This window comes from Thalassophryne amazonica, chromosome 11 (assembly GCF_902500255.1).
Source record: "Thalassophryne amazonica chromosome 11, fThaAma1.1, whole genome shotgun sequence".
Lineage (NCBI taxonomy): Eukaryota > Metazoa > Chordata > Actinopteri > Batrachoidiformes > Batrachoididae > Thalassophryne > Thalassophryne amazonica.
Window position 1 is genome coordinate 79,593,703 of NC_047113.1, and position 17,779 is coordinate 79,611,481.

Sequence of the window (17,779 nt, forward strand, 5' to 3'; positions counted from 1 at the left end):
CTTGGACCCATTCTTTAACAAATTACTTATTGTCAGATCAATATTTGGCTCACGCCAAAGCCAAGGAGGAGTCTGGGGCCAGAGCACAAGGGACACAATTTCCTTGTTATAAAAGGGAAGTTCCTGGATATTATTTTTTACGCAATGCAAATAAGATTTCTTTACAGTCTTACTCATACCCTGACTAAATTCCCAACAATCATTTAGCACAGTAGTTGAGATGAGTGAACTACCGGACCCCTTTAATTTAACAATATAATTAAAGGCCAACTTTTTCCTACGCAGGCTCAGAGGAATCTCTCCTGCCTCCACTAACAGAGCTGGAATTGGTGTTGTCCTCATGGCCCCAGTGCAAAGTCTCAAGGCTCTAGCCTGGACAACATCTAACTTTGCCAGTACTGACTGAGCAGCAGAACCATACACCACACAACCATAGTCAAAGATAGAACGGATCATCACCCGATAAATCAACAGTACTTCCCTATCTGCACCCCAGGATGAGCCTACGAGACATCTCAAAATATTTCTAATCTTGCAACACTTACCCACCATTTTCTGTACATGCTCCCCATATGTTAATTTTTCATCCAGCCATATACCAAGAAATTTAAACACATGCACTCTCTCAATAAGTTCACCATACAATTTTAAGCTCTGATTGCCAATGTTCCTTTTCCTTCCAAAGATGACAAATTTAGACTTGGACACAGACAGTCTAAAGCCCCACTTGTCTGCCCAGCACTGTACTTTATCCAATGCAGACTGTATCTGACAGAAGAGGAATTTAACATTTCTACCTCTTTTCCAAAGAGCACCATTGTCTGCAAACAGAGACTTTCCAAAACTCTCTCCCACCGCTTCAAACATATCATTGATCATGATATTGAACAGAACTGGGCTAATGACACTGCCCTGCAGCGTCCCATTGTCCACATTAAATGATGAGGAGAAACACCCCCCCAAAACGGACCTCTATACTGTGCTCACTCAAGAAGTTTTTGATCCAATTAAACATTCTGCCAGTAATCCCTGCATTGAATAGTTTAAAGAGAAGTCCCTCTTTCCAGAGCATATCGTATGCTTTTTCGATATCTAAAAACACAGCTAAGACAGCTTCACGGTTAACTAATGCCTTTTTTACTTCACTGTCCACGACTACCACTGAATCCATAGTGGCCTTGCCCTGCCTGAAGCCATTTTGGGCAGGAGTAAAATACCCTTCCTTTTCCAGTTTATAAACTAGTCTATCCGTTACCATCCTCTCCATGGCCTTACGCAAAACAGGAGTTAAAGCAATAGGCCTGTATGACAGAGGATTACTCGCCTCTTTACCTGGCTTTAAGATGGGCACAATCACAGCATGCCTCCAGTCACGAGGAAGCCATCCGTCCCCCCACACAGTGTTGATGAGACAACATCTCATCTAACATGTCATCATTCAAATGCTGAAAGAGTTCATACCCTAGTCCATCCTTTCCAGGTGCTGTGTGTTTTTCTTTCCTTATAGCCCATGTGAGCTCCTTCATAGAGAAGAAAAGGTTAGTAGGATTATTATCTTCACTATAATTTAACTTAAAACTTTGTGCCAGCCGAGTATTCCTAATACTCATAGCTTCACAGCTGATATTATCTTTGCTGTGCACACTTTGGAAAGTCTTCCCTAGGAGCTCAGCCTTTTCATTATTCCCTACAGCCACTGCAGCTCCCTCTTTCCAAACAGGGATAGATACCCCTCTATTGATGCTGGCTATACGATGGATCATGCTCCACACTTGTTTAATTGAAGTTTGGGATCCCAAGGTACCACAGTACTTCTGCCAACTCTTTCTTTGCCTGCTTAATGACCCTTCTGGCCTTAGCTCTACACCTTTGAAACTCAACAACATTAGGGTCAGTTGGGTACTTCCTAAGTTTTCTATATGCGTTATTGCGTGCTGTGACAGCATCAGCACAAGGCTTTATTCCACCAAGGTATGATTTTCTTTTTTTCCCTCTGCTTCCTCTTTGGAACAGATTTTTCAGCAGCTGCCCTGACAGCACTGCAAAGGGACTCACAGTAATCCTTCAAGCTTCCTTCACTATTTACACTGTCACTCACCTCCAATAGACACTTAGTAAACTTATCCCAGTGCCCTCTCTTAAAATTAAATCCATCTAGGACTAGTTCATCTTCAATCCGCAGGGTTCTCTTAAATCCAGTCAAAATGGGAAAGTGATCATTCCCCATGGTGTAACTGCCAAGCACATCCCATTCCCCACATCTTACAAGTTCAGGGGAAGCAAAACTTAAATCAATGCATGATGTTGACTTGTTCCTTATATCAAATCTGGTAGGTCTACCATCATTCAGAACTACTAAACCATGCCGGTCCATAAAGTCTTCCAAAAGTGACCCATTTGAATCCCCCTTCTCACTGCCCCACAAGGGGTTGTACGCGTTAAAGTCGCCTGCCCAGACCACTAGGGGTTGCACTTGACTCATTATATGATCCAGTTTATTTATGTCAAGTGGCAAACATGGATTGTAAAAGTTCAGAACTGCAACCTCCCAGTAGCTGACCAGACTTCAATCACTGCACACTCCAGATCTGTCTCAATATTTAATTCTGCGATGTTGAACGCTTCGTGCAATAAACGTGGCACAACCCCCACCCAATGTAATTCTATCCTCACGAAAACAAGACAAAACCAGGGATAACAAAATCTAAGCACGGCTTTAACCAAGTCTCTTGAATACAAACTATTTTCGGCATATGGTCCTCATTGAAAGCTTCAATAAATCACTTGAGTTCCTGTCCGTTAGCAATGAGACTCCGCGCATTCCATTGGAAGTTATTATGGAACAGCACCATAAAGCTAAGGAGACCTACTATCCCCATCTTGCGATTCAGTGCCTGTCTGCCCCTTGTCCTTACCAAAAATCAAACTGTACAAATCCTCTGGACTAATGTGTGATCCCAAAGATTTTGCGCGCACCTTCAGAAACAGCTCGGATAATGTCAGAGTTATTTTTAGCCTTCTTTGAAGCGCACAATACTTCAGAAATAACCGCTAGGAATGTTACAGTGTTTACCACCACCGCATCTTCTACAACAACTGCAGAGGTAGGGGTGGTAGTGGCCACAGGGGCACCCTGCTTCACCTGCTTCCGAGCATCAGCATAACTTACACCTTTATTACCTTCTCTATAGTTCTGAACTTTCACCGCTTGCCTGTAGTGTTCACACTCTCTGCTACCAGCAATATGACCACCTCCACAACCTCCACATCTTAGAGCGGCTACCCTGCATTCAGCAAAATCATGGTTGCCCCCGCACTTTCCACATCTGCGCTCCCCCCTGCAGGCAGCAGCAATGTGCCCATAGCGCTGTCATTTAAAGCATCTTAACGGAGGTCTCCTGTACGGCTGTACCCTGAATGCTAGACAACCTACATAGACTTTCTCAGGAAGAACATCTCCCTCAAAACGACGGTAGCTGTATCCCTTTTAACACCCTCTGAATACCCTTATCCGGGTCGCATCCCCCATCTTAGCTCCTTCCACTCCCCTCACCAGATCCTCCATTGACATTTCAAGTGAGACACCGTAAACAACCCCCTTCAACCCCCCTCTCTCTCCTGGGGTAAAACTTTCAACAGGTCTCTCGCAAATCGCTTTTAAAGACAACCTTTTTCCTCTGAGATTCAGAAGAACAGACAACAAGCAACTTCCCATCAGCTAGAATTTGCGCATTTTTGATCTCCCCTAGTGCATCCTTCAACTCTCTAGCAAGACGGAGCGGGTTAACCGAGCTAAAACTCTGCCCGTTCACAAATTTGAGTATGATTTTCAACTCTGTTTCCATCTACTTTTTGGACTTTAGAAGCTCCCCCTGTACCCCCATTTGCAGGTCTTTCCTGAGTCGGATTTCCATTATTACTCCCTTTCCTCTTCCTACTTTTAACTTGCTTGGATGAAGGAGCCCACCCCCCTTCGTCCTCCATCTCCATAGTAACACACGCGGCGGCTAGCTACTTGCTAACTAAACTATTGAACAGCAAGGCGTCACCACAGTTATGTCCCTCTAACTGCCTATCCAACCCCGAAACAAACTCCTCCCTAGTCTTCAGAGAAGTACTTGTGGTGGGTTTTTATGCACTGAAGACCGTAAGCCAGGAAAGGCAACTGAAAACGGCGACCCTCCTGCGACCTCGGCATGCTCCCAAGCGACGCTTCAACCACTTTCCTCCTCGCTTTCCCACCCCCCAGCGAGTTCCAGAAGAAAACGCTCTAGGCCTAACAGGGACAAACTGTAAGCAACTTACCTCATGTATTCAACAAATAATCAACTTAGCTCAACCACCATACAAAGAGGCAAAGTAGCAGAGCCGGCAGTCTGGCTTCTCACTCGCTTAGCCTAGCCCAGCCCAGTTGGGCCTACGCAAGAAAACGAGACGGGCTGCTCAGCAATGACTGACAAACAAGGAAGTGCTTAAATAACCAAACTGATGAAGGAACAGGTGTGTTTAATCAGGGGAAGGAGGAGGAGCAAGTGCACAGGAGGACCTGACAGAACAAAATGGAAGACAGTGTGTGATGGGGTCAAAGGTCATGTGACAATAACAAAAGCTAAACAGAATTTGCAGCTGAGTGGAACATAATAAAATATACAGAAAGGCAAAGCCGGGAGCAAAGGTGCACATAAGGTAACTGCAGAAAACTGAGAAAATAACAAAACAAGCACTTAACAAAATCACACTGAAAACTAAACAATGACCAGAATGAAGTACATAACCAAAACTAGAGAGGAACGCAAACCAGTGAGGGAATGTAACAGAAAAATAAAACAGGACACAAGAACAGCACACAAAACCATTGCAAATAAATACTTAAGAGGCACTAACAGGGGCAAATCACAACAGACGTGTGGCAAAAGACTTCGAAAGGAAGGCAGTTTTGACTTATGATTTGATTTATAAACCAAAATAATTCCAGTTTATTGAATTAACATTAACTCTGTCAATTTTACAAAGTGAAAAATATTGCACATATATTTTAGCTTTAAAGTAATGCGCTAATACTGAAGGTTTGAGCATTAACAGAACACAGATGCCAAAAGGCATTATGCATTTTGGGTCAAAATCCATAGAACACTGCCATCTACTGGATTGGAGTGTGAATAGCATCCAACTATCATATGGTCACTGCTTGTTGCACTGAATCACACTTAAACAGTGGAAGGAAGACAAGGAGACAGAGGAAGGAAGACAAGGAGACTTGGTGGTGGAATAAAGAGGTCCAGGAAAGCATAAGGAGAAAGAGGTTGGCAAAAAAGTTCTGGGATAGTCGGAGAGATGAAGAAAGTAGACAGGAGTACAAGGAGATGCGGCGTAAGGCGAGAAGAGTAGTGGCAAAAGCAAAGGAAAAGGCATATTGCGAGCTGTACAAGAAGTTGAATAGTAAGGAAGGAGAAAAGGACTTGTACCGATTGGCCAGACAAAGGGACAGAGCTGGAAAGGATGTGCAGCAGGTTAGGGTGGTAAAAGATGCACATGGTAATGTGCTGACAAGTGAGGAGTGTGTGCTGAGAAGGTGGAGGGAATATTTTGAAGAGTTGATGAATAAAGAAAATGAGCGAGAGAAAAGGCTGGATTATGTGGTGAGAGTAAATCAGGACGTAAAAGAGATTAGCAAGGACGAAGTGAGGGCTGCTATGAAGAGGATGAAGAGTGGAAAGGCAGTTGGTCCAGATGACATTCCAATGGAGGCATGGAAATGTCTAGGAGAGATGGCAGTAGAGTTTCTAACCAGATTGTTTAATAAAATCTTGGAAAGTGAGAGGATGCCCGAGGAGTGGAGACAAAGTGTGCTGGTTCCTATTTTCAGGAACAAGGGTGATGTGCAGAGCTGCAGTAACTACAGAGGCATAAAGCTGATCAGCCACAGCATGAAGTTATGGGAAAGAGTAGTAGAAGCTAGGCTTAGAAAACAGGTGAAGATCTGTGAGCAGCAATATGGTTTCATGCCGAGAAAGAGCACTACAGATGCAATGTTTGCTCTGAGAATACTGTTGGAAAAGTACAGAGAAGGACAGAAAGAGTTATATTGTGTGTTTGTGGACTTAGAAAAAGCTTATGATAGGGTGCCAAGAGAAGAGTTGTGGCATTGTATGAGGAAGTCTGGAGTGGCAGAGAAGTACGTTAGGGTAGTGCAGGACATGTACAAGAATAGTGACAGCGGTGAGATGCGCAGTCGGAATGACACTCATTCAAGGTGGAGGTGGGATTAAACCAAGGATCAGCTCTTAGTCCTTTCTTGTTTGCAGTGGTGATGGACAGGTTGACAGATGAGATCAGACAGGAGTCCCCATGGACTATGATGTTTGCAGATGACATGATCTGTAGTGAGAGAGCAAGTTGAGTCTAGTCTGGAGAAGTGGAGATATGCTTTGGAGAGAAGGGGAATGAAAGTCAGTAGAAGCAAGACTGAGTACACGTGTGTGAATGAGAGGGAGCCCAGTGGAATAGTGCAGTTACAAGGAGTAGAAGTGGTGAAAGTAGATGAGTTTAAATATTTGGGGTCAACTGTTCAAAGTAATGGAGAGTGTGGTAGAGAGGTGAAGAAGAGAGTGCAGGCAGGGTGGAGTGGGTGGAGAAAGGTGGCAGGAGTGATTTGTGACCGAAGAATATCAGCAAGAGTAAAGGGGAAGGTTTACAAAACAGTAGTGAGACCAGCTATGTTGTATGGTTTAGAGACAGTGGCACTAACAAAAAGACAGGAGGCAGAGCTGGAGGTGGCAGAGCTGAAGATGTTGAGATTCTCTTTTGGAGTGATAAGAATGGACAAGATTAGGAATGAACATATCAGAGGGACAGCTCAGGTGGGACGGTTTGGAGACAAAGTCAGAGAGGCGAGATTGAGATGGTTTGGACATGTGCAGAGGAGGGACCCAGGGTATATAGGGAGAAGGATGCTGAGGATGGAGCCACCAGGCAGGAGGAGAAGAGGGAGACCAAAGAGGAGGTTCATGGATGTGCTGAGAGAGGACATGCAGGTGGTTGGTGTGACAGAGGAAGATGGACATGTCTATCTTGGCTTTCAGTGCTTACCAGTCGAGTGAGTATAAAAGAACTTGTGGAGAGCTGGACATGTCCCAACTTGTCCTCTAACACTCCGAAACGGAGGTGTTCCTTTGTCTCGCTTCATCAGCGAATCGGTCGTGACGCGCGAAGCCTCCGCGCGGCTTTCCATGACAAAATCTGTTAAAAGTGAAATCTGCCGGAAAATGGCTGATGTCCAGGTCTTGTGATAACCAGAGAAAGAGCACACAACGGTCTCGTATCCACAGAGCCATCAGCTTAGAAATGATCCAGTGGTTTGTTCTCTGTGAAGCCCGTAAAATTTTCACTGAAAGCCAGATAAATTTTTCGAATGGTTTCCAGGTGCCAGTCTCTAACAGCTTCTGAAAAAATTCTGATGGAAAAAAGTCCTTTTCATTCCGCCATTTCCAGACAATGAAAATCCAACGAGGGGGCGGGACCACTCCTTCCACAAGGCGTGCTCACAGGCGAATGACGTCGCCGACAGGCGTGGAAAAACTCACGCATGCGCACGAGGGTTCAAGCATGTCTGACGTAAAAACATACGAATGAAATCCATACAGTTTTGGAAAAAAATAAAAAGGTACGATACTTTATGGACAGACCTCGTATTCATGGAATTCACATAAAATCAATAATGCAGAAACTTTTGAAATCACTTAGATTTAATGATGGAATTCATCTTTACAGAATTAAACATCATGCTCAAAAATAAAAAAGCACATAAAATGAAAAATTTTCAACTTTACAAAAGATTTCTTACATGGCATACCACCGACACTACTCCAAAAGATGTTCAGACAAAAGAATAAATCTTCGAGAAAAATAATGAAACCTAAAAAACATTCATCTATTGATCTACAACCAACTATACATTTTAGGAGCAAAAATAAATTCAGCTTACATCTACAACCCCTGGCAATAATTATGGAATCACCGGCCTCAGAGGATGTTCATTCAGTTTTTTAATTTTGTAGAAACACAAAACTAAAGTCATTTCAAATGGCAACTTCCTGGCTTTAAGAAACAGTATAAGAAATCAGGAAAAATAATTGTGGCAGTCAGTAACGGTTACTTTTTTAGACCAAGCAGAGGGAAAAAAAAATATGGAATCACCCTGTAAATTTTCATCCCCAAAACTAACACCTGCATCAAATCAGATCTGCTCAGTCTGCACCTAAAAAGGAGTGATCACACCTTGGAGAGCTGTTGCACCAAGTGGACTGACATGAATCATGGCTCCAACACGAGAGATGTCAATTGAAACAAAGGAGAGGATTATCAAACTCTTAAAAGAGGGTAAATCATCACGCAATGTTGCAAAAGATGTTGGTTGTTCACAGTCAGCTGTGTCTAAACTCTGGACCAAATACAAACAACATGGGAAGGTTGTTAAAGGCAAACATACTGGTAGACCAAGGAAGACATCAAAGCGTCAAGACAGAAAACTTAAAGCAATATGTCTCAAAAATCGAAAATGCACAACAAAACAAATGAGGAATGAATGGGAGGAAACTGGAGTCAATGTCTGACCGAACTGTAAGAAACCGCCTAGGAAAGGAAACGCAATTGTGGACTGTGGATGACTGGATGAAAGTCATATTCAGTGATGAATCTCGAATCTGCATTGGGCAAGGTGATGATGCTGGAACTTTTGCTTGGTGCCGTTCCAGTGATTTTTATAAAGATGACTGCCTGAAGAGAACATGTAAATTTCCACAGTCATTGATGATATGGGGCTACATGTCAGGTAAAGGCACTGGGGAGATGGCTGTCATTACATCATCAATAAATGCACAAGTTTATGTTGATATTTTGGACACTTTTCTTATCCCATCAATTGAAAGGATGTTTGGGGATGATGAAATCATTTTTCAAGATAATGCATCTTGCCATAGAGCAAAAACTGTGAAAACATTCCTTGCAAAAAGACACATAGGGTCAATGTCATGGCCTGCAAATAGTCCGGATCTTAATCCAATTGAAAATCTTTGGTGGAAGTTGAAGAAAATGGTCCATGACAAGACTCCAACCTGCAAAGCTGATCTGGCAACAGCAATCAATCAGAGAAAGTTGGAGCCAGATTGATGAAGAGTACTGTTTGTCACTCATTAAGTCCATGCCTCAGAGACTGCAAGCTGTTATAAAAGCCAGAGGTGGTGCAACAAGATACTAGTGATGTGTTGGAGCGTTCTTTTGTTTTTCATGATACCATCATTTTTTCCTCAGAACTGAGTGATTACATATTTTTTTCCCTCTGCTTGGTCTAAAAAAGTAACCGTTACTGACTGCCACAATTTTTTTTCCTGATTTCTTATAGTGTTTCTTAAAGCCAGAAAGTTGCCATATGAAATTAGTTTTGTGTCATGTCTGTGATCTGCTTTTTTCTACAAAATTAAACAACTGAATGAACATCCTCCAAGGCCGGTGATTCCATAATTTTTGCCATTTGCCAGGGGTTGTACATACAGTATTTATGATATTTAAGAGCAAAACTGTGGACACAAACATTACTCTCAAATTCCCTGAGAAAATTCCTATGAAAAAATATTAATATATAAAGTTTTTAATCACAGATTTGAAGACTCAGTATGACAGTCAGATACGACAATGCAACTTGCTGAACACATTTTTAAGAGCGAAACTGAACAGTTTAACACAAACACATTACAATCAATAAATTTCCTGAGGAAATTCACATGACAAAACACTAAGTTTTTAATCACAGACGTATGACAGTCAGATACAATATAATTGAACACAATTTTTAAAGCAAAATTGAACAGTTTTAACACAAACACATTACAATAAAATTTCCTGAGGAAGTTCATGATAAAAAAAAAATATACAAAAATAATAAAAAATTAATTTAAATTAATGTTTGATCACCAGAGAAAAAGTTTCTCCAGAAGTAAAATAAAATTTTATCAAAAATATTCCATGTACAAGGCAAATTAAATGCTGCTGCTAATCTGCTCATAAGCTTTGATATTATGAAATATAAACACAATGCTAAAATACCCTCAGCCATATGAGGATTGTCTTCATAATAATTACTTAATTGGTATCCCAGTGCAAAGTGTGTGTGTGTGTATATATATATATATATATATATATATATATATATATATATATGCCCTTTATTGTGTTATCTGTGTATCTCTAGTATATTCGCCTCTGTATGTTTATATTGGTGTTGTAGGATAAACTCAATGACATTTTAATGGCATCCAAAGGAGATCATGCGTGTGCACATGCATGAGCTTCTGAAAAATGTGGACGTTACCATCGACTGCAGGGTGTGTGCACACTGATGTCTGCGAGATGTCTTGTGTTACCAGGTTGTGAAAACAGCGTTTTCCGTTTTCGAAGTGTTTTTCAGTAGCTTTTACATAATATATGATAGCCATGTTAGATTTACATGGAAATTAATCTGTTTTCTAGCGGATTCTGCCATGTTGCATTAGCAGCCAGAGAGAGACCAGACGTCACCCCCCCCCAAACAAAGACAGATTTGCAAGATTGTTAGTTTCTCAAACCTGTAATCTGGGTCAGGAAGAAGTTCAGGATGGTCCCGTCTATACTTCTGCTTGGATAGGACATCTTCGGATTATGGCACAATTGTAGAAATGATGACTGTGATATTTATTGCAGCCTCCATAACAACTCTGTAAATTTGTGGCACGTCCCTGGCAAGGCTGCCTTTGATGGTTCCTGACTTGCACTGACTGCTGAAGCACTGCCAAAGATAAACGGGAGCCGTAGCATACAAGCAGCCCCTGACAATGTTTGTTACCGTATTCTTCCCTTGTTCCATTCCAGGGGTGTATGCAGTCAAGGCATTGATTAGGGAATTCCTCTGGTGCCTGGTTCACTTGTCCTCGCTATCAAGTCTGTCATTAACACTCTTGAGCTGCAAGTTGAACATTTCCATTGTTAGTCATAAGCAATTATATATACTTTCCTGTTCAGATACTGTATAATTTGAGTGGCATGATCATAACTGGTATTCAACTCAACTCCTTATTGGACAGGCCCTATATTTTTAACAAGCTGTTTATTTGCTTGCAGAATTTTTCTCAGGTTAGTTATCAGCGAGGTATACCACAAAGGTGAAAGCAGATCAGACAAAAATGATTAATCCTCTGTACCCAATGCTATTTGTGTAAAGGGCCTTTCACACCACATGCTTGGAAGTGTCAGAAGCGCCACAAATCGGTCTAAAAAGCATTATTTTCAATGAAACACGTAGCTTTTTACAGGCGTTAGAAGTGTCACGTCAAAAGCTGAGCTAAACAGATGCTTCTACCAGGAGTGTGCACATTCCTGCTTGTCAACAGAATGACGTTCAAAGTTCAACCCAATCCAACTTTTGGCGCTCTGAACTGTGACAAAGCTTCGCACTGTCCAATAGAAATATGTTGGGTTCAAACATGGAAGACTCGTAGAAGAAACCACTGATCTCTACAAAACAGAAACGTGTCACAGGAGTGCTCATTTATACAGAGCAGTTTTCTGAAGAAATATCCTTGCAAATGTTTAACCCAAAAATTAATTTGATTGTGAAATCAAATTGCTATATTAAAGCTTTTTCTTGGTTCATCGACACATATACAACATGGCGATCATTCAGCTTTCCTCTGGAAAAAAAATCAGAGTGAAAATCTCCACCCCCCCTGCTGCTTGCGTTGCGTCAGGGTGTAGGGAGGCATTGACACAACATGACTGACGACACACTGGGAGTTGCTGCCTGGCGCGTATAAAGCATGCAATGTGAAAGGCCCTTTAGTTACTAGTTTCCATAAATACAGCATGTTTATAATACACTGTAAAAAAAAAAAAAAAAAAAAAAAAAAGGCAAAACTTTATTGAAGAGGATCTAACAAACACAAAACACATTAACTCACTTCTTTGAGTGACTTTACTGGAAGCCCCATTACTTCCAGGCACTGCTTGTAATTTGCTCAAGCACACACTTCTGGTTTAGAGTTGGCCAACCGGATAATCGTGTTTGCAGCGTTCACACTGTTCTCTCCTGGTATGTCTAGGAACCAACACTTTCAGGGATGGTCCAAGGATGTAGTGCATCAACTTTGTCATTCAGCTGTTCGATACTGTGAATGATGTCATTCTGCTTCTTCTGGAACACAAAATGTATATAGATCCACATGTTACAACATTAATACAGAAGTTCCCACTTTTTTATTAAATCATATGCTTCACAAATGATTAAGCCAATGCTGTTGATCTTTCATCATGAGCACGGACAAATCTGTGAATTAACTGAGTGATGAAAGTGAGCTATGGAAAAAAAAAAAAACTTGAAAGATCTTGAAAAGGCCCTGGCGGGGTCTGGTGGTTTTCTCCCAGAAAAATGTGAACTCACAAATGCATTCTGGTGCTTACTCAGGTCTATTCTAAAAGAATCTCAAAAAATGTATTTTTTGTTGGCACAGGTTAGTTTTTCCACTCCAGATAAGGTGGTAAATCTCAGTAGTACAGCATAGAAGTCCTTCTGTTTCAAGTGTATGGTACCATAGACAGTATGCACACACTACGCAAATGAAACATTATGCAAGGGACACAGAAGTTTTTATATAAGAAATTCTGAAACTTTATATCAGCAATAAATAAATGTTTATTGAGTAACAGGGCCTGTAAATTATTTCTTTAAGGAAGGAAAGTTAGCATATATACAACTTCATTACTGACAGATTTTACTCTATTTTCAAATTATATCCCAAATAGAACAAAGTATTTATTGCCAGAAATGTTTGAATATTTTGCTTGCTGAACATGAATTTTAGAATCTACTGGCACAAGACACTATACAATCTTATTTAACCATAATAGTACAAACCTCAGGATAATCAGGCTGATATGAATCAACTGCAGGCACACACACAACCCACTGATCAGATGGAGGATTCACTGATTCAACAACTCTTACGGCAGCCGGCGTGGTTGCTGTTGGGGGGGAAACAAGCAATAATCCAAAAATATTATCACAAGCTTATCTTCATAAAGTCTCTTTCTGGGCAATGACATTACTTAAATTTCAAATGCGTCAACACCTAATAAAAGAGAGTCTATATTTTAGTCATGTTTTAGTCAAAATATTAATTAGGCCTGTGCCTCTCTGTGGCTAACGTTAGCTCTGTGCTAGTCAAAAATGTGTTGGTTTGGTTCCCATTAATCCATGGCTGGCATAATCAAGCTTCAAGCAAGTTTTGTTATTTCTGGCTAAAACGAATTTGTGCTCACATCAGGCTCCGTTACCTTCTTTTGATATTCACAGCGTCGATATCACGGCACAAAGGCCCAGCCATTTGAAGCTAGCAGCTACCTCGTGGGTAGCTATGTGGTGGTTCTTTGTGAAGAATCCCAGTCGACGAGCGTCCAGCGTTAGTCTCCTCTTCTGCTCTCAGTGGTCTCTTAATCACAGTATAGAGACTGAACAGGCGAATTAACTTGTGTAACACAAACTTCTATTTGCTAAAACAGAACGGAGTTGACTGCTGTAACTCAGCTAAGTCTTCTTCTTCTGGGCTGTTAAACAGCGGGTTTTAACCCAACTTGGTGCACTACTGCCACCAACTGGTGCGTGAGCAGCACTGCAAGCAACTGTGAAGCAACTGGGAGTGAGATTGCATCAGAATTTTGGCTCTCTGTTGGGACTGTTTACACAGAGACTGCTACCTGCTGCTTTGGACTTGAATTAACAGTCTTTTTCAAGACTTTTTTACTTTTTTACTTTTTTTTTTTTTTACTTTTTTACTGTGCTCCAACGCCTAAGGAAGACCTCTAACGGTCGAAACATCGCGACGGAGCACTTTTATCAGCTAACTTTCATCAGCGTTGGCAAGCTAACTAGCTTGCTAACGCTTTCGTTTTTATTTTTTTTATTTATTTTTTTTTTACCACTGTTGTCGTGCGTTATCTGTGCTGCTCCACAGCGTGTTTAGTCGATTTTTATTTTATTTTAGCACCGTTGTCGTGCGTTCGCTGTTGTCGTGCGTTGCCTGTGCTGCTTCATGGCCTGTTTGGTGCCTTGATTGGGGCACTCCTTCTGCTGAATCACCTCTAAATTATTTACACATTATTCACTTTGTGTGTTTTTAGGAATCCGCTAGGTTGCGTAGCTACTAGCTCTTAGCCGATTTAGCATGGCGGCTTCTCCTGTCTCTCCCGTACTTTTCTGCTCTGGGTGTGAAATGTTTAGTTATTCCTCGGCCTCCTTTAGCAGTAACGGTACTTGTAATAAGTGTACTTATTCGTAGCTTTGGAGGCCAGGCTGGGCGAATTGGAGACTCGGCTCCGCACCGTGGAAAATTCTACAGCTAGCCAGGCCCTTGTAGTCGGTGCGGACCAAGGTAGCTTAGCCGCCGTTAGTTCCCCCCTGGCAGATCCCGGGCAGTCGGGAAAGCAGGCTGACTGGGTGACTGTGAGGAGGAAGCGTAACCCTAAACAGAAGCCCCGTGTACACCGTCAACCCGTTCACATCTCTAACCGTTTTTCCCCACTCGACGATACACTCGCCGAGGATCAAACTCTGGTTATTGGCGACTCTGTTTTTGAGAAATGTGAAGTTAGCGACACCAGCAACCATTGTCAATTGTCTTCCGGGGGCCAGAGCAGGCGACATCGAAGGACATTTGAAATTGCTGGCTAAGGCTAAGCGTAAATTTGGTAAGATTGTAATTCACGTCGGCAGTAATGACACTCGGTTACGCCAATCGGAGGTCACTAAAATTAACATTAAATCGGTGTGTAACTTTGCAAAAACAATGTCGGACTCTGTTGTTTTCTCTGGGCCCCTCCCCAATCAGACCGGGAGTGACATGTTTAGCCGCATGTTCTCCTTGAATTGCTGGCTGTCTGAGTGGTGTCCAAAAAATGAGGTGGGCTTCATTGATAATTGGCAAAGCTTCTGGGGAAAACCTGGTCTTGTTAGGAGAGACGGCATCCATCCCACTTTAGATGGAGCAGCTCTCATTTCTAGAAATCTGGCCAATTTTCTTGGATCCTCCAAACTGTGACTGTCCAGCGTTGGGACCAGGAGGCAGAGCTGTGGTCTTATACACCTCTCTGCAGCTTCTCTCCCCCTGCCATCCCCTCATTACCCCATCCCCGTAGAGACGGTGCCTGCTCCCAGACCACCAATAACCAGCAAAAATCTATTTAAGCATAAAAATTCAAAAAGAAAAAATAATATAGCACCTTCAATTGCACCACAGACTAAAACAGTTAAATGTGGTCTATTAAACATTAGGTCTCTCTCTTCTAAGTCCCTGTTGGTAAATGATATAATAATTGATCAACGTATTGATTTATTCTGCCTAACAGAAACCTGGTTACAGCAGGATGAATATGTTAGTTTAAATGAGTCAACACCCCCGAGTCACACTAACTGTCAGAATGCTCGTAGTACGGGCCGTGGCGGAGGATTAGCAGCAATCTTCCATTCCAGCTTATTAATTAATCAAAAACCTAGACAGAGCTTTAATTCATTTGAAAGCTTGTCTCTTAGTCTTGTCCATCCAAATTGGAAGTCCCAAAAACCAGTTTTATTTGTTATTATCTATCGTCCACCTGGTCGTTACTGTGAGTTTCTCTGTGAATTTTCAGACCTTTTGTCTGACTTAGTGCTTAGCTCAGATAAGATAATTATAGTGGGCGATTTTAACATCCACACAGATGCTGAGAATGACAGCCTCAACACTGCATTTAATCTATTATTAGACTCTATCGGCTTTGCTCAAAAAGTAAATGAGTCCACCCACCACTTTAATCATATCTTAGATCTTGTTCTGACTTATGGTATGGAAATAGAAGACTTAACAGTATTCCCTGAAAACTCCCTTCTGTCTGATCATTTTTTAATAACATTTACATTTACCCTGATGGACTACCCAGCAGTGGGGAATAAGTTTCATTACACTAGAAGTCTTTCAGAAAGCGCTGTAACTAGGTTTAAGGATATGATTCCTTCTTTATGTTCTCTAATGTCATATACCAACACAGAGCAGAGTAGCTACCTAAACTCTGTAAGGGAGTTAGAGTATCTCGTCAATAGTTTTACATCCTCTTTGAAGACAACTTTGGATGCTGTAGCTCCTCTGAAAAAGAGAGCTTTAAATCAGAAGTGTCTGACTCCGTGGTATAACGCACAAACTCGTAGCTTAAAGCAGATAACCCGTAAGTTGGAGAGGAAATGGCGTCTCACTAATTTAGAAGATCTTCACTTAGCCTGGAAAAAGAGTCTGTTGCTCTATAAAAAAGCCCTCCGTAAAGCTAGGACATCTTTCTACTCATCACTAATTGAAGAAAATAAGAACAACCCCAGGTTTCTTTTCAGCACTGTAGCCAGGCTGACAAAGAGTCAGAGCTCTATTGAGCTGAGTATTCCATTAACTTTAACTAGTAATGACTTCATGACTTTCTTTGCTAACAAAATTTTAACTATTAGAGAAAAAATTACTCATAACCATCCCAAAGACGTATCGTTATCTTTGGCTGCTTTCAGTGATGCCGGTATTTGGTTAGACTCTTTCTCTCCGATTGTTCTGTCTGAGTTATTTTCATTAGTTACTTCATCCAAACCATCAACATGTTTATTAGACCCCATTCCTGCCAGGCTGCTCAAGGAAGTCCTACCATTATTTAATGCTTCAATCTTAAATATGATCAATCTATCTTTGTTAGTTGGTTATGTACCACAGGCCTTTAAGGTGGCAGTAATTAAACCATTACTTAAAAAGCCATCACTTGACCCAGCTATCTTAGCTAATTATAGGCCAATCTCCAACCTTCCTTTTCTCTCAAAGATTCTTGAGAGGGTAGTTGTAAAACAGCTAACTGATCACCTGCAGAGGAATGGTCTATTTGAAGAGTTTCAGTCAGGTTTTAGAATTCATCATAGTACAGAAACAGCATTAGTGAAGGTTACAAATGATCTTCTTATGGCTTCGGACAGTGGACTTATCTCTGTGCTTGTTCTGTTGGACCTCAGTGCTGCTTTTGATACTGTTGACCATAAAATTTTATTACAGAGATTAGAGCATGTCATAGGTATTAAAGGCATTGCGCTGCGGTGGTTTGAATCATATTTGTCTAATAGATTACAGTTTGTTCATGTAAATGGGGAATCTTCTTCACAGACTAAAGTTAATTATGGAGTTCCACAAGGTTCTGTGCTAGGACCAATTTTATTCACTTTATACATGCTTCCCTTAGGCAGTATTATTAGACGGTATTGCTTAAATTTTCATTGTTACGCAGATGATACCCAGCTTTATCTATCCATGAAGCCAGAGGATACACACCAATTAGCTAAACTGCAGGATTGTCTTACAGACATAAAGACATGGATGACCTCTAATTTCCTGCTTTTAAACTCAGATAAAACTGAAGTTATTGTACTTGGCCCCACAAATCTTAGAAGCATGGTGTCTAACCAGATCGTTACTCTGGATGGCATTTCCCTGATCTCTAGTAATACTGTGAGAAATCTTGGAGTCATTTTTGATCAGGATATGTCATTCAAAGCGCATATTAAACAAATATGTAGGACTGCCTTTTTGCATTTACGCAATATCTCTAAAATCAGAAAGGTCTTGTCTCAGAGTGATGCTGAAAAACTAATTCATGCATTTATTTCCTCTAGGCTGGACTATTGTAATTCATTATTATCAGGTTG

At 41.3% G+C, this 17,779-nt stretch overlaps 1 protein-coding gene and 1 long non-coding RNA gene across 2 annotated transcripts in view; both read right to left on the bottom strand.

Moving 5' to 3' along the window:
- The window catches only part of LOC117520920 (beta-1,4-galactosyltransferase 1-like), a 91,799-nt gene that overhangs the window by 65,378 nt on the left and 8,642 nt on the right, over window positions 1-17,779 (bottom strand). The window lies entirely within an intron of this gene.
- LOC117520921 lies at window positions 10,942-13,628 on the bottom strand. Its single transcript, XR_004563815.1, has 4 exons — window positions 13,360-13,628; window positions 12,941-13,047; window positions 11,988-12,220; window positions 10,942-10,993 (listed from the first exon to the last, which is right to left on the bottom strand). It is a non-coding gene; the product is annotated as an uncharacterized LOC117520921 (long non-coding RNA).